The 21,039-nt window shown below is 37.2% G+C and overlaps 2 long non-coding RNA genes across 6 annotated transcripts in view; one reads left to right on the plus strand and one right to left on the minus strand.

Moving 5' to 3' along the window:
• The window catches only part of LOC107053920, a 265,589-nt gene that overhangs the window by 205,114 nt on the left and 39,436 nt on the right, over positions 1–21,039 (minus strand). The gene's annotated exons all lie outside the window — the stretch shown is intronic.
• Positions 1–21,039, plus strand: part of LOC121113415 — a 63,716-nt gene that overhangs the window by 22,278 nt on the left and 20,399 nt on the right. For 3 of the 4 annotated variants that reach the window (XR_005861850.2, XR_005861853.2, XR_005861852.2), the window contains exon 2: positions 8,442–8,555. This is a non-coding gene — a long non-coding RNA (uncharacterized LOC121113415). Of the gene's footprint in view, positions 1–8,441; positions 8,556–13,270; positions 13,325–21,039 lie in introns of all 4 variants that reach the window. The other variant, XR_005861851.2, reaches the window with a different exon arrangement.

The raw sequence follows: 21,039 nt of genomic DNA on the forward strand, positions 1-21,039 counted from the left end.
CATTTGGAGTATGCTTGAATGAGAAGTACTGTTTTTGTTTGTGTGTTTTGTTTACCTTTTTTTCCAACCTCTCTCTACCTTTTAGTCAATGCTACATCTGCCGGCGTAGAGAGCACAACAAGAACTCCTGGGGCATTGCCCTTCCTAATTGTTTCCTTCTAGGATGTAAGGCAGAGGGCAAGAGGCAAGAACTGATCAACAGTAGTGATGATAAAAATAAAATTCTTTAAGTCAGTCCATCTGTATGCACCTACTTTCACAGGAATTCTACAGCATTCTCATCTATATAAACATTATTTTATTTAAAGGGAGGATTAATGAGAATATCATCTTTAAATCTAATGCCAGAATTAGGTTACTGATTAAAACAAGTGAGGCTAGCCAGTTTCTGTGAATTAAAAAATTTAGTGAAACAGTTCACATCCTAATAGGAAGTACTTAAGAATAAACCATAGAAGTGCTTAAAAATTGTCTGGGATGTGATCAGAAACTAAGATTCAAAGTTGAGTGTGAATGTATTTTTCTGTAGTTCCATTCCAGTTGCTTTTTTCATCTGTTTGTTTTTTTAATAATAATTTTAATAGTACCCTACCAACAGGTCAAATAAAATTATCCTATCCTTCAGTAAATAAGACAAATGAAAATACTTAAAAAGGCTGCAGAAGGAATGCATCAGGTCAGATCACACACACAGAGGATATATTCAAAGTTCTTTAAAATCTTAGAAGACAAAAAAAAAAAAAAAAACCTCTGTTAAAAGCTGCGGTATAATCAGAATACTTACAGCTATTTTAAACCTTTCTACTTTAACAGAATGGGCTTTAGATAACATCCTATTAAAAAAAAAGAAAAATAACTGCCTTAGGAAAAGAGTACTATATCATCAGATGATATTTCCAGCATCATATAAAATAAACAGGAAATCTATAGAGCAGCCTGGAAACTGCCAGTTCTCGGGAGAGTTTCACTTGGAAACCACATATCTATGAGTTTAAGATAACAGAATTCTGCTACCAATATCCAGTCTTGTTACGAGTGTACTTTTTCATACTATCCTCTCTTAAAGCAGGCCTATACCAGGAACCTTGTTCTACACTACCCTACAGTCTAGTATATTTGTTAATATCTGTAAAATAGGCACTTGATCAGTCTGCATATACTGGTGCACTAAGCAGCAGTGCTGTGTTGCTGAACTGTACTATCATCTTAAGATTAAAATATTAGAACAATCAATGGTACATCACCTTTCATTCTAAAAGAATCATCCTACACATTAAACTTCCCTCCTTAGGCATGCATAAGTCACATCAAAAGCTGAATACAAGGATTATGCTCAATGTAGAAATGCTCTTTGTGACGTACAACTGAAGATATTCAAGTTATTTACTAAAAAGGTTTTTATATTATTTTCTCTGTAATTATATAAATTTTAAACTTAGGTCAATTATGTGCAGCATGTAAACATCTTATTTTTGAAGGTCCAAAAATTATATTAATTTGCACTATTTTCTTCAAAGTTTTTCTTTGTAACATAACTTTTCTTGTTAAGAAGTCTCTTGTCTACAAAGAAAATTCCCATAGGAACTGGAACTGCACTAAATATCACAGCTCTGGAAAAACAAACAAACAAACAAAAAATACCACCGGAACAAAACAAACCCCAAAAGCTTAACACAGTAGTTTATAATCGTACCTGAAGTATAAAGGTATACTCTGAAAATGAATTCAACCACTGCCTTTTGATATTTTTTCTTATTATGTTACTCATTTGAGACATTTACTTGCACTATGAAGCCAAGTACTTGAGTCAAGTAGTACCACATCCCCTAAGCTGTCTCATGAAAAGCTGTAAGTCTAGCTAGATAAAGGCATGCTTGATTCAGGATGACAGAACTCAGCACTCAGTATTTAACAGGACAGAAATGCATTTAGAAAATATCAGAAGTCCAGTTGCAAACTATGGAATTATATATTTTCAAAGTCAAGTGGAAAAAGTCTACACTTAAGATTTGGAATACATGCTCAAATAACTCATTTAATCAGTCACTAAACAGAGTATCTGCAGTAAATATTTTGAATTGACGAGGCAGAGGAAGCAGCCATGTAAATATTTCAACTTCTTTTTGGATATAGTCAGTTGCATTCAATAGTATTAACTACACTCAGTGGAAAAAAAATAAAATTACGGGATACAGTGTTGGGATATCTTCTTTGAATTTACTGAATTCCTTCCAAAATGCCTTATGGACGGACTGTTTAGTATTCATTGCCATGCTTCTGTACAGCAACGGCTGGTTAATCTTATAAAACGTACAGAAAGGGAAAAACATTAGCTCTACAAACAGGCTTATTTGGGTCTACCTTGTCACCTTTAGTATATGAGCTGCTGGGCTTACTACAGATAGAAAAAATAATTCTAGTAGTTAACTGTAAATTAAATAGCTAAAGTAGGAATTCACTGACTAGAGTGTTTAAAAAAAATCAGTAAAATAAGTTGCCTATTCTTCCCTTTTTAAGGTCAGCACTAAGATGCCCTACAGACTGTATTGCACAATTGTATCACACTGTGGACATAAGGAACGATTAACTCTTAATTCAGCAAGGTCCGACTTAAGGGCCGACATAAAGATGGTGTTAAGATGGACTTTCCACTGCCCCTAAGTATTGCCATTTACTTATCACTGCTCCTCTAGGAAAACATATTCCCCTGTCTTCCCCACCAAGTAACCCCAAAACCAAAGCCAGTTGTAAGCATGGCTGCTGCCAAAATGACCTTAACAGCTAAGTGAGATAACTGAGAGGAGCTGGAAGGGGAGTGGGAAGAGGAAAGGATTTCCAACCACTTTCTGATGAGGTATATCTGAGGGGGAAATACAGTCTTTAAAAAATGAAAAATTAAATAAATAATCAACTTTTCCTTAAGTTTCTTTTCTTATCTTCCTAAAATACATATATACAATTTGTTCCCGGAAATGTCTGAGATGCCTTCTGGTAGCTCTTAAATAAACACGAAAACCTCCTTCAAAGAGTTGCAAATAATGACAGAGGGAAGCATTTCTAGACTATTGTACAAACGTAATCAAAGTCCAGGAATCACTCTCAATAATTAAAATGCATTATTGTACTTTCTGCACCTTTGGTTTGCTATCGCATAACTGAATTAGGCTTGAGCAAAGCTCTCGGGCTTCCACAGTGATCTTTCCCTCTAATACCAACAGACCTCAGCTGCATTTCTCAGCTAGGAGCTGATGTTTCTGGATCCATGTTGCCATTGCTGTTTCATTTATCAGCAAAGCCTTATTTACTTGCTTCCTGTTATTAATTATGGGAAATGGGATCTCTTCAAGCTGTAGGAGAGGCTCTTTTAACTGCTGTCTAGACTTTTCAAGACAAAATATTGATGAGCCCTTTAATGTTTGTGCAGAGACACAAGCTGAGTGAAAAAACAACGTTGCCTCTAACCGCTTAAGACTCCTTATCACACATTCACACAAAAAAATCCTTTAAATCACTCGGGCTCACATTCTCATTGTTAGTCACTGAAGTAAGGTTTTCTTTCATACTCGGATACTTGCTTCATCTGTCACACTGATTAATTAACAGCTCACAGTATGAGTCCTGAGCTTAAATAGCCTACTGAAATGAAGAGAGATCAACATTTATATTCTGTAAAAAGCTAAGGAGGAAAAATGCTTTATTTGATATGAAGGAACCTATCTTCCAATAATAAAAAGAAAAAAAATCAACTAATTTCTTGTTTGATTATGTTACACATGATGATGAAAGTGCATGGGCTATGAAGGAAAACTGCAGTGGAGGATTAGGAGAAAAGTTAGGGAAAAAATATTTTTAAAAAAGCTACTGGTTGGAAAGAACCTGGACTTAAACAGCAGTGAAACAATTTTCTTCACCACTAAATAAAGCCAGTTTATCAGCACAGTGAACAAGCCTATAAGCACAGTACAGTGCCCTTACACAGACATAGGGAGAAGGCACGCAATTCAGCAAAAAGAAGATTTTCTAGATCTTTAAACCTACAGCTGTATTAAGCTGAAACTTTTGTAGTTTCTCCCCCCATGCACACCTTCCTCAAACCGTTATGGTCTGGCAATTATTTCAAGAGTTTAACTTTCAACAACTACAAGCTGTCCCCCTTTTCTAAGCCCCTCCAGTACTGCTGAGTGGACAAAAAATTACAGATGCAAGAAAAGCTGACAAATGACTGCAAGGCCCCTCCTCTCCAGTGCCTCGACAGCCAAAGCTCCTGCCAAAACATGCCTGAAAGCTAGCGAGGAGACAAAGACACAAAGATTCCATTTTCGTGGGTAAAGGAGTTTTCACGTGGAACTACCAGAGAGAAGAATATGAATAGATGCACATTGGCACACGTATCATTCCAAAAACAGTGCAGGAATGTGTGTTTCAAGAAAAAAAGAAAAAGAAAAAATAGAGTTCATTTTTCAGTAAGTTCAAATGCTGTTTTAGACACAGCTCTTTTTAAACTGCAGAATGTCACGAGGGGAGAGAGAGGGGAAGCTTCCATAAAGCTGCAAAATCATTTTCAGTTGTGGAGAACTTTCAGTTTAACAAGATCCAAGCTAAGACGTCACTGCTGTTCCTCTAAATCATCTCTTGATAAAGTTGTAGTGCACATGAAACCAAAATAAAGTAAACTCAGCTTTTTTAGCTCAAATCTGTTTGGATGTGTTTACTATTAAAAGATTCTTCCCCCAGGGTGTCATTAATAAAGTTGCAATGAGTTTAAAACCCTGGCACCTAAGCACTTCCAAGTTTGCAAGCTTTTAATCATAAGTTTACTACTTCTGGCTTGTTCTGCTATCATGGCTGGCACTCATCACTGAGCTGGAACTGCTTCTGTGAGCAGAGATCAGCGGCAATGGGAACAGAGACAAGCTAAGCAGAGAGAAAACGAAAGAACGTGACTTCTCTCTGAAACGAGTCAGGAAGTTGGGAAAGAGTGCAACTGAGGGTGGGAAAGCTTCAAGTAGAACTACTCAACTTTCTCATCAATTTAAAAATGAAAAGGATGTTTACAATAATAGCATGTAAGATTAAATCTATCAATTATTTCAAGTGCGGTCCCAATCCATTAGGATTCAGCGGCAAAGCCAGCTACTATTAAATATAATATGACCTCCCACCACACTGGTAATTTACAAAGTGGAGGTGTAAAATGGAGGCTTCATCACTAGTAAGGCTTACAGAATGCACACAGATCTGATAATTACTGTTCATCAACTTGTAGCATGCCACAGATCTCTACTTAAAGCAGCCTTTCTTCTTTTACGTGAGGCTTCTTCTACATAGATGGTATCAGAGGCACCGAAATTGAACTAAGGTCTTCCATCAGAAACATTTATGCAGTATAAATAAAAACCAAACCATTACATAACATGAAGTCTAAAAACATGATTAATGCCTTGCCTTGACAGGTTTGCAATTGAGCCAGAATACAACTGCTGCAACCCCACTACCAGATATGCTATGCAGCTGTACTGCCCCTGGGTCACAGGCCGGTCCTGCTCCTTCATCCAAGGCACTGCAGAAAGCCCTGCAGGCAACAAGTCCACCTCTCTGCCCTCTGCTTACCCTCACTTCCCCTTCCTTCAGCCCAGTCTTAGGCAGTGGTGTTTCCTCTGATCACCTAATACCCAGGCCATAGAGATGTGGCACAGTTGTCACTTATCACAAGTGCTGCCCCACAGACCTTGCTATTCCCTTCTGTCCACTTCTGAAGACTGCTCTGCTGATAGGCTTTATGAAGGAAAGGGCTGATAAGGGTGGCCAGGCACTGGAATGGGCTGTCCAGAGAGGTGGTGGAGTCACCGAGCCTGGTGGTGTTTGGATGTTGTGTTGAGGGACATGATTTAGCAAGAACCATTGGTGATGGGCGAATGGTTGGACTGGGTGATCCTGTGGGTCTTTTCCAACCTTAGCAATTCTATGATTCACACTAACTAATCAACTGAAAGTATCAAATCCTGATCATTATTAATCATCCATGGTTTCAAGTAAATCAGGAGTATTAAGAAAACACAAAGGTCATTCTGAAAAACAGCCCTATTCTCCTTATTCCAACTGAGGTGAGTAGTGAACACAAAATTTTGAACATTACATGTTGAATTATAAATTTATACTTATTTTTTTAATTAAACTCCTTCACTTTGCTTTGGCTGAATTCACTATTTTTTCCACTTGCTAAGTTCAGACTTTTTCTTTTTTTAAGTCTTCCTAGCTAGACAGTATCTACATGCCTTTTGTTCTTTCTTTGCAGTTTACCATCCAGCCATCACTGATCTCTTCATCCCCCATTCCTACAAAATTCTCTTATGTGCTCAGACAAAACGCCACAGCAAGGACAGCATCTCTACCCTCCATCTCTTAGGTCTCCATTCTCCACCAGATCCAGCCCCTTTCTGCTTCCCATCCACGTTATCCAATTTTCCCTAACAAGAAATCCACTCTTGTGGCTAGCAGCATTTACTTCCATGGTTGCCTCATCAAACAGGTACTTACCTCTTCATCTCAAGAGAAGAGGCTTAGAAACAGCTATCATGACCCCTAACATCCTACTAAATCCACTCAAACCTCCAGCAAAGCCAGCAAAATCCAGCCTGCTATCAGTCAGGGAGCTGGCAGACTGAAACCAGTGCCCAGCAGGCTGCCTAGATCCTTTCCTGTGTGCCTATATCAAATACCAGCTACTACAAGTGTTTGGGTAGGGGTAGTTACTGTGCTTTGTGTTTGCATAGTATCTAGTACAGAGGGATCCTAATGTTGATGCACTGCAGAGATGTGAAAGACAGTTTGACTCCTCTCACTGATGCAGTTACTGTCTAGGGGAAAGACACAGAGTAAAGAATGAAACTAGAATCAAGACAAGATTTATGACTGGAAAGTTACAAAAATACTTCCTCTAATACTGCTAGTAAATGTTCTTGAGTATAACATTACAGAAGAATCTTGAGAGAAAAAAAGTTTATATCAAATTCTAGAAACACTGCAACAGGTGAAAAATATTATCACTTGATTTAATATGCTGGTCTTCTTCCTCAGCTAACATTATTTCTATTTGAATGCTTTTAAAGATTACTTGAATAAGATCAAATTATAGAATCATTTTGAACTATAACAGCTACTGGAAGTTAAAATGAAATCTTACGTCTCTGTCTGATGCCTGCCATTGCAACTGAGTTTGTTTTAATGACTACGTGTCCAGGCAATAGGTGACATCGGGTTTGAAGAAGGTGACTGTGTTTTAGTGGCTTTTGTACAACATGGACCTCCAGCATAACATTTATTATCATAATGGTAATTCTGTAATTAAAGCACACCCTGAGGGGTGGTATGGGTTTTTCTGTTGTTTCTTCCCCCCGCCCCCATGTTCCACAAATGTGAGATTTTTGAAATCTCCAAATAGGTTTCAACTTTGTGTTTCTGAACTGATTTTAACATAGGTGATGTAGCTACACTGAAGATGGATCTGAAATTCTCAGAACATTTTCCATGAAACTGCATGAAGGTTTAATACTACAAACAAGTCTTCTTCAGCATATGATGTATTAATTATAGTATTTTTCAGACTATAAACTCTCCAAAAAGGGGACCCTTGGACCATTGAGAAGTTTAGATTTTAATATATTTCCTTTTAAATTTAATACAGGATACTTGATACTAGACTCATTTACATGAGTCGGATTTAATAAACAAGTGTCTGTAACAGAATATTTGTTACTTAAGCTTTGCATTTTCAAAACATGCCAAATGTGAAGAATTGGAAGGCTTTGGGAATCCCATCATCTGATTCACAGCACTTGAAGGACAGGGAAAAATGTATTACATCCCAGGCTAAGGATGTAACAAAATTCACAGCTATTGAAAAAGTTTTTTGAAGGTTCATGAGGCTTGATGCTTAGTACCAAACAAGGTCAGACTATCACCTAGACCTGTATTTTTGAGTATTTAAGTAGGATTTATTTAAGATGGGAAATGAAACATCAGCTCTGCTATGGCAGAAGAGCTATGAACACAGGTTTATTATTTGAGTTTTCAGAGAAGGATCTTATTAACACCTGCAGCACTGAAAAACAGCCTACAGCTCATTTTCTGTTTGTCTTTGTCTTTCTGAATAATCTCACAAAAACAGCATGAAGCAAAATACCGTGGAGCTACTTATTTGTGATATTAAAGTTACTGAAAGTATAAGATTCACAGAATTATTTTTCAGTTTAATATTCTGAATAATCTCTTTTCATTCAGAGCAAAAACTTGTAATTAATATAATTAGTATAATAACACTGCCAGACCACTACAGCAGAGCTAGGTATTTTTCCTTGGGTAATGTAAAGAACAACTATCAGCTGATCTATTGAGTATATTCTGAGCTATCTCTCCTAATCTTCCCTTTCTTTGTTTTCTAGACAAATCATCAGTGATCTACAGACAAGCAAACGAAGTGAGCTGAGGGCAATTTAACTACCGCCTTCTGTGTCAGTTCCCCAGAAGTCAATGAGGCATACTATCGGGTCTCCAAGGTACATCCCAGAGATTATTTAGTCATGCTGTACAATTAGGAAATGATTAGAACAAGCTGTTTTCTTCAATTAAATTAAGATACTTGCAGCAGTGAGAGCTATTACACTTTATGGTAGACTGTACCTTTCAGAATGATATGTACTAGCACTTTATAATGATTTGTCAACTCAACCAACTGACCACGCAGCACAGTGGTCTCAGGTATAAGGAAGAGACTCCACCCATCTCACTTGAATAAATCCAGTAATAATATCTGAGCTACAAAATTCAAAGAAGTATTTGAACACTAGTTTTCATCATGGGCATTTTATGTATTTCAAGACACACCTGTAAGCCTTTTGTAAAAAGAAATGAGCAAAATAGCACAGTGTCTGTATTAATCAGATGGCTTCAAGTGTTTAAACTTAAAATGATGCCTTCTAGTAAGCCATGTGAAAATCTCAATTATAGAAATCATTATTCCAGGTATTTTGTGCTATTTTATGTTCCCAGCAGGATGTTTTTCATCTCGTCAGGAGTTTCCAAGGCTGTTTAGTGTTTCTATATATGTAAAATACACTTAAGGGCCCCCAAAAGATCTGCTAATTAAAAAAGCCTAGTAAAGTGGTCAGACAGACTGGAACTCAAGTATTATAGGTAAGAGGGAAGAAATGAAGGCTCGGAAACTATAATTTCTCTTTTTGTGGTAGCAGCAGAAGCAGCTGTTATAGACTGAGCAAATTAAAGATGTGGCTGACAAAGCCAACAGTCTGGAAACAAGACGTTGCAAAAACATAACAGCAAGTCATATGCACCCCACTTTTAAAAAGCCAAAAGTGCTGACCATTTCTTTTTCTTCCTCCCTTCCTGTTATCCTCGTCAGTCACAAATATCCTCCAGTTGGTATCCTTCCAATGCTTGCTCAACAGCTTTAATTTCCCACTCCCGTCTTGTTAACTCCCAGGAGTTAATAACTCCTGGGTCTTTGGACAAGTGCTCCATCATAGTGGGAGTTGTCAGCAAACAAGAAAGGACACTTCTAAAGGAAGAACAGGTGAAATAACAAGAGATACTGTTGTTCTGTGCATTTATTTTTGCATGAGTCGTTCATCAAAAATGAAAAGAATTCTTCTAGTACTTGACAGTATTTATCATGCTTAGAGGGCAGTTTCATCTGCTCAGTAAAATCAGCAACTAAAAGTAGAAAGTTCTCAAATTCAAGATCAGAAAAATTACTTCCAGTTTTTAGTCTGTTTGCCCTCATTCTTTATAAAAATCAGTTAAAACTGATTGTGCTGTGAACTAATGTGGATCTATACTGTTTTCCAACTCTAAAAAGTGATGGAGGCTCAATGAATTTTTGCAAATATATATATGTATATACACACACACATAATATATATATATATATATATATATATATTAAAAAAAAAAACAAACACAGAACCTCAGAGACCTTGATCTTTCCTTATAGCTGGTTGGGCTATGGACTTCCTGTTAGAATAAGCGTTTCACTTAGCTTTAAGGTCAATTGTATTGTGAATTGCAATTTACTCTCAATTTATATTAGCATAAATCTGTGTACTATTTTAGAGCTCAGATTTTACATGATGAATGAATATCCTGTGATCTATTTCCTCTATGTCTGTTCGGACTCACAGTAAACTCATCAATTCTGTTTTGCAGTTGATGCATTTAAGTGCTGCCATTTCAACACTTCTCTAACAATGTACTTCATTTTGCTGAATTGAAGCATTGCAGTGGATTTGAGGCACACTGACAACTTATGCAAGCAAATTAGATGCCCTGTTTCTTATTGGAAATTAGACAAATTTAACCTTTAAAGGTGGCATGGGGCCTTTTCCTGATGTCTTCACATGAAAACAAATATATTGTCATTTAGCATTTCCATAAAAGTGAAAGAATACGAGAGAACAGCAAAATAATTCTGAAGGTTAAACATCATATTTGGTACAGTTTTGTTTTTGTTCTCTCCCTATTGAGAGAGTGGGTATTGGAGGAGGTGCTTTGCATCTCCTCCCACACCGTTTCCCTGCTTCATAAGCAGAAACGAGCAGTTGGTTTTTTCAAGTCTAGTGGTTAGCTGACATTTACCATTAGTTGATGCTTTTCATTCTATCGTAGCAAGAAAAAGAGCTAAAAGTTTACTTTGAAGAACAAAGATTAAATCTTTACTTTTCTAATGCTCCTGCAGTGGAGGGGCCTGCCACCAAGGTTTTGTTGCATAAGGAGGGACAAAAAGATGAAGTGCTGCACTAAAGCAGACAACTGAGGAGTTCTGGCTTTACTGTTACTGTTCTGTCCACTATACAACACTTCATTGCAACTCCTGATCAGCAGTACTGATGTTATTTTCTTCTCAGCCCCAGTCACTGACCGATGTAGTGTAGAACACTGATTACATTTCTGACTTGACAAACTTGTTATTTAGCAAATGCCATAAAAACCCAAAACTCCTGCTTAGATACCTATGATTCAGCAACTGATGTTAAAGGTGGCAGAAACGAGGAAAAGCTCTAAGACACCTCACAGAAAACACTACACTTCCAGAGCAAGGAAAACATTAAACCCAGCTAAGACCTATGCTGAAAAGGCATCATCATCCTGCAAGCAACTGCACCGCAGTCTGGCTGTCCAACTTAATTGTAAAATAGACACAGATACCGATCTAAGCTTTGCATTTCTGAAATTTGTTGAAACAAACAAACAAACAACATAGTTATGAATTTTAAATACATGAAGTTCGTATACTAAAGTGTAGATATGATACAGCGGTGTCATAACTGCTATTTCAATAACAGAGCACACATTCTAAAATTATTTTCAGGCAAATAGGTATTTTGAATTCATACTGAAAATACAGAGTTGGCTCTTCTCAAAGGCAAGTTCGTGCACAAAAAAACAAACAAACAAACAAACAAAAAAAACACCCAGGAAACCAGAGGTCATCTAATGAAGAAAATTCCCCCAAAATCAGGAATTTGGAACAAGTAATCTGTAGCCATTAACAGCCCACTAAAACCTTCAGTGGGAAATCAACCTCAGAAGTTAGCCAGCCAGCAATACTGTGTTTATTTAACGGTCTTTTACAGAGCAGAAATCCAGAGTATGTAGCCTTTTATCTGGTGATATTTACTCACGGAGTCTTAAAGAGGTAATATTAACAGGACTGCTGTAGATACAAGAAGGAACTTGGAACATGCAATTACTGGATGGCTCTGAACTTTATCTGATCTGCTTCGGAGTCACAGAAGAAAACCATCCCAGACAGCTCAGTACAGAGAGTGTCAGAAAATAGCACACTGATTTTTTTCTAGGTGTAGGTCAGGACATTTGAAAACATACATGACTAAGTATGATTTCTTTCCCTACATCAGAGCTCTCAGGATTGAGCATCATGTAGTCAATTTTAAAGTTCATACCAGCTCAACATCCACAGAACTCAGTAGTGCAGCTGTTCACTGCACACCTTAAACAAGCAAAACTAAAACCTATAGAAACAAGTCAAACTAAAATCAAGGACCTAAAATGAAGAATTTCACGTAGGCAACTGGAATAGAACATGAAAACAACCTTTTCTCCAAGTCAGCAAGCTGAAAGCATTAAGAGAAAAGCAGCTTGCCTCGAACCATACACAAGAAGTCTTGAACATTACTTCCTTTTATTGTGTATTGCAGTTAGGGGGCACTAAATTTTTCTAAACAGTATCCAGATCACACTTTCAACTCCAGCCAACAAACATCCGAATGTCACAGCAGCCTTTCAAGAGAGTTTCAGCACTGTGAGGTGTTTAAAGAAAAACTGAAATGCTTCAAAGAGATCAAATATCCTCCAGTGCTACCTCCTTGTTCCCTCAAATTAAAAATGGAAAGCATCTTTTCTGGAAAGTAGGCAGAACCTATTTTTAGAAATAAAGGAACTGAAGAAAAGAGAAGAAAAGCCCCAAACTTTAAATACTGAGGAAACCCATCTGGATGGACAGCTGTATCTGTTTCTTTTTTGCAACGTAGTAATTCAGAAATGCACCAAAAGTATTTTAGTCATAAATACTGAGTCAAAAAACATTAATTACTAAAAATCATCTTGAAAATTCATCTTACGGGAACATGATCCAACTGTCACCTTTGTTTCCTCAGTGATGTAAGTAAGCTTTAAAAAAAAATTCAGATGTGTGTGTTAAAGTACATTTTTAAAAAATCAATATCTTAGTATGCATACTAAATCTTCTGAAAGATTTTAGTGACTGTATTTAGAATTCAGACATCAAAGGAGATGCTGTAATAGCCTATAATAAAACCAAGGTTTTACAAGTTTTTGTATGAACTGAAGGGAAGGATTCAGACGGACTGATTTTTCTTCCATAAAGAGCCATTTTAGCTTTATTAACAGAATTCTCTCTTATTTCAGTGGGTTTTTTGTTTTTTTGTTTGTTTGTTTTTCCAGCAGCACTCACATGAGAGGATTAATTCTAGTTGTCACTACGCACAAACAGAGCAAAACATCAGGTACACGTATGGCTGCACAGACAGCAAAATGCTTCTGGGCAAGGCTCAGGGGATTAAATGCAAGAATTTTGCATTGCTCCAGCCATCTTTCTGTCCATACAGATACAGTTGTGACACTTAATTGCAAAGAATAATTGCTACATCTTTACTATAGTCTACTTCTTTACTAGACAGCATAAACAAGGGATCTATGTGTTACTGTATTTCAGAGAGAGAAAGAGAGAGAAGTTTCGGCAAGTTTTTATTGTGTGTTATAAAGAGAGGTATGTCCACATTATTTTTATTTGCCTTTGGGGAAGGAGTTCGTGGCAAATGAAAGAGGAGGAGAAGTCTTAGGCAGCGGTTGTTTTTCTTTTTTGCAGATAGATAGTAGTCTGATAGTTAAGACTTGCACAGAATATTGAAAACCCAGGTTTCCAGGCCTTTCTCCAAAACTAACAGGACTCGGACATTCCACAGCACACCAAAAACACCAGGCTATCAACCATTCTGGGGCAGCAAGGGGTCTTTTTTCTTTTCCTCATGCAAAAGGCCTTCCCAGAAAAATGTCCATTGAAAAAATGTTACTTTAAGACATCTTAGGTTTTCCCCACAGGAGGAAAAAGAGATTAAATTTTCAACCAGTTAGTTGCAGTTTTGTTTATGCCTCTAAACAAGAGGGGAAAACCTCTAGCTTAATGAGAAAAAAAAAATCCAAACATTCTCTCTACAAAGTTCTAGTAATACCTTTAATCATATTACAAGCTTAATGCATTACATTAATTCGTTCAATTAACACAGTTGGACTTTAAGATCAAACAGAGAAGAAAGAAGACTGAGATCCAACAAAAGTGTGCTATAAACATACTGTTTAAGACATGCCAAGTATTATTTTATGCTTGAACCCCAACAAAAGGCTTTCTCCCTGAGACAGTTGGTGTTCTGTCTTCCTTGTTGTTATTTTTATTGTTAAGTGGTCACATATCAGTTCTACTGCTTTGTTAAAAGCACTCTAATTTCTTAACTCTGTGCATAATAGTTCTTAGGACACACTTTCTTGTGATGGTAATAGTTGAGAACAAACTATTTTACAGAAGATCACAAGCATCAGAATGAAGTACACACTGGGCAGACCTATCACAACAGTAGTACACAAAAAACTGCAGTGTTTGGTATTCTTTTCTGCTCTGAAGGGTCTCATGTCAGGTAGCGTAAACTAACTCACTTTCTTTGCTGTTGAATGACTTTTCCTAGCGCACTTCATTTTAATGCAGTTTACATTTTAAAGTTCTGGAAAGACAGCTGCAGCCATCTAAGGGCCATGTAAAATGCAGCTGTTACACACACTATGGGACAAAGGCAACCAGTTTGGAGGACTCCTATATCTTCCCTTCCTCACATACCCAACTAAACTCCATTATAATTGGTGCAGTATGAAGAAACTAGAAGAGGGCTAATTGAGTTTAAAAGCTATACAGTTGTAGCCTCATTTAGGAAATGCCTCCAGGCTTTCTCAAACATTTAGTAATACAACTAGATCACAAAGCAAAGCGAATATTCAACTCTACATACTCAAAAGGCATAACAAAAAAAATCCTTTTCTCTGTATTAAGCCCACACAATCTTCTCCAACAAAGTACTTCTAGGAATTTGAGAATCATCTCCTTTTTTTCTATCCTGCAGGCTGAGCTGTATACTGTTGACAGTGACTACAAATGTATGTTGCAATAATACATCATCAAGTGAAATCAAGACCCTATTTCATTAGATCTTGTTTAAATAACTATGCACAGGCATATAATATATGTGATTTTCTAGAAGAAATGGCCACAGATAGTTTGGGAACAGAAAAACTGTCCCTTGATTCTCGAAGGGACTGAAGCCTAAACCACATTTCCTGTAACACAAGGTGATTCCTGTACACCAGAAGATGACACGCAGCTGACATGACATAGGGAGGAATTGATAACACTGTGAATTTCAAAAGCTGAGTTTGGAGAGAATAACTATGAAGCTGTTTCATCCTCCTGCTTTTATTTAAGCTAGCATCGCTAAAAACATTAGCGTTTTGTTTACACTGGATAGTTCTGATTGAGGAAGATATAGATGAAAATGTCACTAGCCCAGCTATTCTGAAGCTTTCTTTGCTGTATATTTTTAAAAACAACACAGATGAGTGTAAGTCCTATCATTCATCTTTAAAGACAAAGTAAAGAGAAAATCTAAGGCTGGTATCATCAGCATGCATCTCAAACCTTTAAACTAGGCCCTTCAGGTGCCAATGGAGCATGAACTGCAATGCAAGCTGTAAATTCAGTTCTCAGGTGATGAATTTATGCAAGGTTTCCTATGATCACGGTTTATACTGAATTCAAGCTTTATTAAGCTTTTAGTGCCCTGTAAGAACAGCTCCATGGAACAGCAGGAGAAACACCAGAGCTAAACATCTAAAAATGCTTCCATAGGTGGTTTTTAATTCTCCTCCATATACACACTGAAATCTTAACTATAGATAAAGAAACAAATTTGATGAATAGAAGCTTTTGACCGTTAGTTTTGTTACCATACATGTAGCTTTAGGTACTAGATAATTCTTCCCTTATGTAGGATTCAAGATGTCATTATTATGCCCTCAAGCCTAAGTGCCAAATGATTTTCTTGCTGTCCAAAAGCTATAACACCACATCACACAGCAGAATAGGAATTTGTAGAATTCAGTGTTCATGATGGCAGCTGGGACTGCACTGCTACATCAAGAAGGGAATTGCACTCTCCTCAGAGTTTTAATTGTTTAAAGAACACACTCAGAGCTTTTACCAGAAAAGTAACAACTATGCTGGTTTCTTGAAGAAACTTGAGTTCAAAACGCTTACTAGAAAAAAAGTTGTCTAAGTGTATCTCATGCTTGCATGACATGAAGACTTTGTGTATGTTCATTTTCCATTTAAAACTCAGTTGAGCATGGAGAATGGTTTCAGTTCAGAAGTTATTCAGAAGTTACTTCTTAAATAGGAAGTTAGTGCTATACTTAAAATTTTTCTTTTATTTTTGCAAAACCTTTTACTTAAGTAGAGATTTTTCCATTAACTCATACTCTGATCTTAAAGTTTGCAAAAACGTTAGCCATTACTTCTCTCAAGTTGTCTTTTGCATTCATGTTATTCCGTAGAGGGGTTTTGCAGCAATAATTGTAAGAAAATCTATTCATTTCCATTTGACTGAATCGCGTTGTATGACAGGGAAGTGACTACTTGCAACCTTGATCCATGTCAGCTAAATACAGCCAGGCAAGCATAAGTTCTTACCATAATGGTTCTCATGCCCTCTCCAGCTTTTTCCAAAACCCATATACACCATTAGACACACATTTTTCTTTCCTGTACAGTTAAGGCACAGGATTGTGGCTTACTAAAAATTTCATTATTATTCATCTCTGCTGATTCCTGTAGGAATCCTGACTATAGGCACCAGATAGTATTTGAATACTATCATTTTTTTCTGATCAGCGTGTGCACATCTTCCTATCACTTTTAAACGCTCTCAACTAAACTGTTACTTAATGCTTCAGCTTTTTAGTTTCCTGTACTTACTATTCCACTTTTCAGAAGCTGTTTTTTTCCCCCCTGTTGATTATGCTGTTACAGTAGTTTTCAGAGTACGCTTGAGGAGTACATTCAGTACTGCCTTAAAGGCCATAAATTTTCCATTTGAAGTCTCTGAAGTAATATCAGTAATAGATAATGCCACGGTTAAGAGATCAGTACCAGTCCAGTATTTGTTTTATGATTCTGATAACGTAAATGAGGTTGACAGAAATTAGTTCATATGCTGTTCAAAAGCTGATAGTTTCACATCTGTTAACATGGGCGAAGATATGACCATTTCTGAAATACTTTAACATTTCAATTCCAAAATTTATTCACTTCCTGAAATCATCTGATAATTCTGATCATTATGAAGACCATTAAGATCAAGAAGATGGAAGAAAGTTGATGCAAATACACTGCAATTTTTTCTTCACCATTTACTCTAAGTTTTCTCCTCAGAACAAGTAGAAACTTTTATAGGTGAAGATCACATCCATGGAATAAAAACACCAGGCTTTTCTCTCTCTGTCTGCAACACCTCACAAGTACTAGCACTTTGGTTTGTGAGAAGCTGTTACGATACTCCAAAGCTTTTCCAGGCACTTATTATTCTTACAGACACTTCCAGTAGATTGAAAGTGATTTCAGCAGCGGTGCTTAATTTCTAGGTAAATCCTAGTTTTCTGTGGCTTTCAAAAATGAGGGGAAGTCGCAGCCTACCAACCAAAACGTTGCCAACATGGGTGCTAAGAAACCACCATTTTCCATAAAACACAAGCAGAACTCCAGTACTCAGTCACTTCCAACAATATTTTCAGCATTTCACAAATACAAATTTGATGGTTTCAGCACAGTAACATGAGCTCATTTCATCTTACATGGAGAGAAAGACAAAAAAAAAAGTTTACCCCCAAATTCACATCTCAGTGTGAGTAACATGTGATAAACCATGACCTACATGCACAGGGACACAAGTCTGCAAACAGAATTTGGGAAGTTCAACACATGAAGTCAAACCTCTCATTATTGGAAGTGCTTAATTTGTCAGTAGTGGATACACACTAGGCTGTGTTAGTGAGTATTAATAAACATACCGACAAAGTGCAATCATGTTCATCGGAAAGGATTTTCTAAGTAATGATTCCTGTGATATATCAAGGAAAAAAAATCTAAGGTAGGAACCAAAAGTTCAAGAAATCTTATTTTACTGTTTGCGTTACTATTTCTGTTGTGCTATCAAGCAAAAAAATGGAACAAAAACCAGACCTAAGTACATTGGTAGGATAATGAAAGATGAAACTAGCAATAAATATAATAGGAGGAATTTGCACTTGAGTCGAGGTAATCCCATATACGCATACAAAATAGGAGAAAAGCTCCTTCAGAGTAGCCCTGCTGAGAAGGACCTTAAGGGTTCTGGTTGATGAAAAACTTAATGTGAACCATCAGTGTGCACTTGAAACCCAGGATACCATTGGTATTCTGGGCTGCATCAGAAGAGGGGAGGCCAGCATGGTAAGGGCCGTGTTTGTACCCCTCTATTTTCCCTTTGTGATGCCCCATCTGGAGTACTGCATCCAAGTCTGAGTCCTCAACACAGAAAAGATGGGGAGCTGTTGGAGAGGGCCCAGAGGAGGACCACAGAGATGATCAGAGGGCTGAAGCACCTCCCCTGTGAAGACAGGCTGAAGGAACCAGGCTTGTTCAGTCTGGACAAGAGAAGGCTACAGAGAGACCTCATTGCTGCCTTCCAGTATTTAAAGGGAGTTTATAAACATGAGGGAAATCAACTCTTTGCAAGGGTAGATAGCAAGAGGACAAGGGGGATGGTTTTAAACCCAAGGAGGGGAGATTTATCTTAGATATCAGGGGGAAGTTTTTCACTGAGAGAGTGGTGAGGTGCTGAAACAGGTTGCCCAGATAGGTTGTAGATGCTCCATCCCTGGAGATGTTTAAGACCAGGTTGGATGAGGCCCTGGGAACCTGATATAGCACTTGATTTAGCAGCTGGCAGCCCTGCCTGGGGTAGTGGAGGTGGAACTTGACTATCCTCCCTTTCCATTCAAGCCATTCTATGATTCTATCAAATAAAGAAAAGTCATGTTTTCACAAAACCTGTAGACCAAAGACCCAAAATGTGGTTATTTTACTCTAGACACTTATGAATAACAGCAGTCAATGAAACGATGATCTTTACAGTAAAGAAGACGGAAACTGTGCAGCCTTAGAGCACGCTACAAGGTTATACTAGTTTCATTTCCTATTAGATGTTTATAGAAAACTTCACCTTTATAGATTTTGAGAAACCTGTTCTAGAGGGAGATGCGCCTGCCTATAGCGGGGGGTTGGAACTAGATTTATCTTAAAGGTCCCTTCCAACCCAGACCATTCTATGATTTACTACTTACAGATGTAGTTCTAGTTAGGACTAGTTGGACTTCCTGACAAAGACATATTATTTAAAGTCACTAAACATATCTATGAAGAGCTCCCTCTGCCTTCTTTCAAAACTAGGAAGTACTGATTGCACTCATTCAGAGTGGTTTAAGTGAAAATTTTCTTCACTCCTATTCAGAAGGGAAAAATCACAAGACTGCTGCTTTCACTTGGCCAATGTACCTTTGTGTATTTTATTGACTGCTGTGATCAGACTTCCTTTCAAAACCAAAGCAGTCAGATTTCTTTCTGCACATCCTAGTAATCGATTTTGAAAGATCCCGAGTAGCTATATAACTGTACAGGATCAGGAGAAAATCATCTGATCATTGCAGATTTCTAGTAGTTAGGAGACCCTGGATAACAAATACCAGATGAAGACAAATTTCAATAAGTAACTTCTGCTAAACCCCAAGCTTCCTAAATCAATGCAATAGCCTTATTTTCTTCACTTTTATTCACTTCTGTATAAAATAGATAAATTTCATCTTTCTTCTAGCAGAGAAATAGGCACTGAATTTTAGGTATGATTTTTTTTTTTAAGTGAGAAGAAGGCGGCATACATATGTGCATGTATTTACCACACTTGGAGTATGAAGCTTGTTTCAGAAAACAGTCTTTAAAAAAAAAAAAACCAACATTGCTTACCTATGTCTTTAGCAAATACAAATATTACTATTTTTTATTTATTCACAAAACTAAGTGGATTTTAAATTTGTTAGCCCTGTGTGAATATTTTAAGAGTCCATGCACTTAGTCTAAATTGGAAACAGCTAACATACCTTGTATAATACCAGACTTGTCTACAATGAACCAGTCTAAATGAAAAAACGCAATTTACAAAGGCTTCATTCTTTTGTTTGCATTCTAGCAGTATAATGAAGTAATGTGTCCTGCTAGAAATCGTGGAGTACTTAAAACAAGTTCCACTTACAGAGCATTTCTTCTCTTCTGAAATACATACTTAAAAATGCTTCACAATTAACATATTGTATACATTTTGCAAGGCCCTCAAAGATCAAGAATTGTATCTGGAAAGACTCAGTCCAATCTGGCAAACAATTACAGCATACATTACACTAAGGTGCATTAAATGCCTGGCTGCTGTGAGGGTACAGAAACGTGCTTACTCACAATCGAGTCCAATAACCAAAACAAAGTCAGTTACAATTTAAAATGGAAGTTGAAAAAGAAAAGAAAAAAAGGAGAGACAGGGGAAGGACAACAAGTCTAAAAGGCTGTGGACTTCACACCAGCAGAGTGGAAACAAATAGAATATTATAGCTGGGATGCAGTCACAGGACTCTGTGCAACTCTGTTACAGCTCAACACCAATAGCTTCTGGTGAAATTAGTTCTGTGTGCTACTTCAGTGAAAGTATAAAGAACCACATTCAAAAGCCAGCAGCACAAAGAAAACATAGTCATGACTATTCACAATAGAGAACTCTGTACTGAATGTGTGAACTGGACATGGGTTAGGCAAAATGCAAGCAGCCTCCCTTTGCCTGGGATTTTCGTAGCGATGCAAGCCAAGCAATCTAAACAGTAATGTCTGTCTGTGTTAAGAGGAAGGGAAGAAATAAAACTCCACAGCAACAAAAACTGCATTCCCTGTGGAAGAATGGTAACTTGGGACAACATTTGGCACCACAAGTTCAAAGGGTCATTTTATCAGCATTCTAAGTATAGACCCAGAGATTTTACAGTATTCCTGTCTCCATGCTATTGCTTTTTATGCCATTCATGGCGTTTAAATTATAGACCCACTGCAGCCATGTAGTCAAAACAACACATCATCTGATGAGACACTATTATAAATGTCAGTGTGCCTGTTTTAACTGTTCTTTCATATACTGTACTTCTCATCAATCACTCTCTTTCTCTGCCAAAAAATGGATACAAGAGACGATTTTATCTTCAGACTCCACTGAAATTTTGTACTCCGACAACTGCAATACTTTGTTCATCACATAA

The sequence above is a fragment of the Gallus gallus genome, chromosome 8 (assembly GCF_016699485.2).
Source record: "Gallus gallus isolate bGalGal1 chromosome 8, bGalGal1.mat.broiler.GRCg7b, whole genome shotgun sequence".
Lineage (NCBI taxonomy): Eukaryota > Metazoa > Chordata > Aves > Galliformes > Phasianidae > Gallus > Gallus gallus.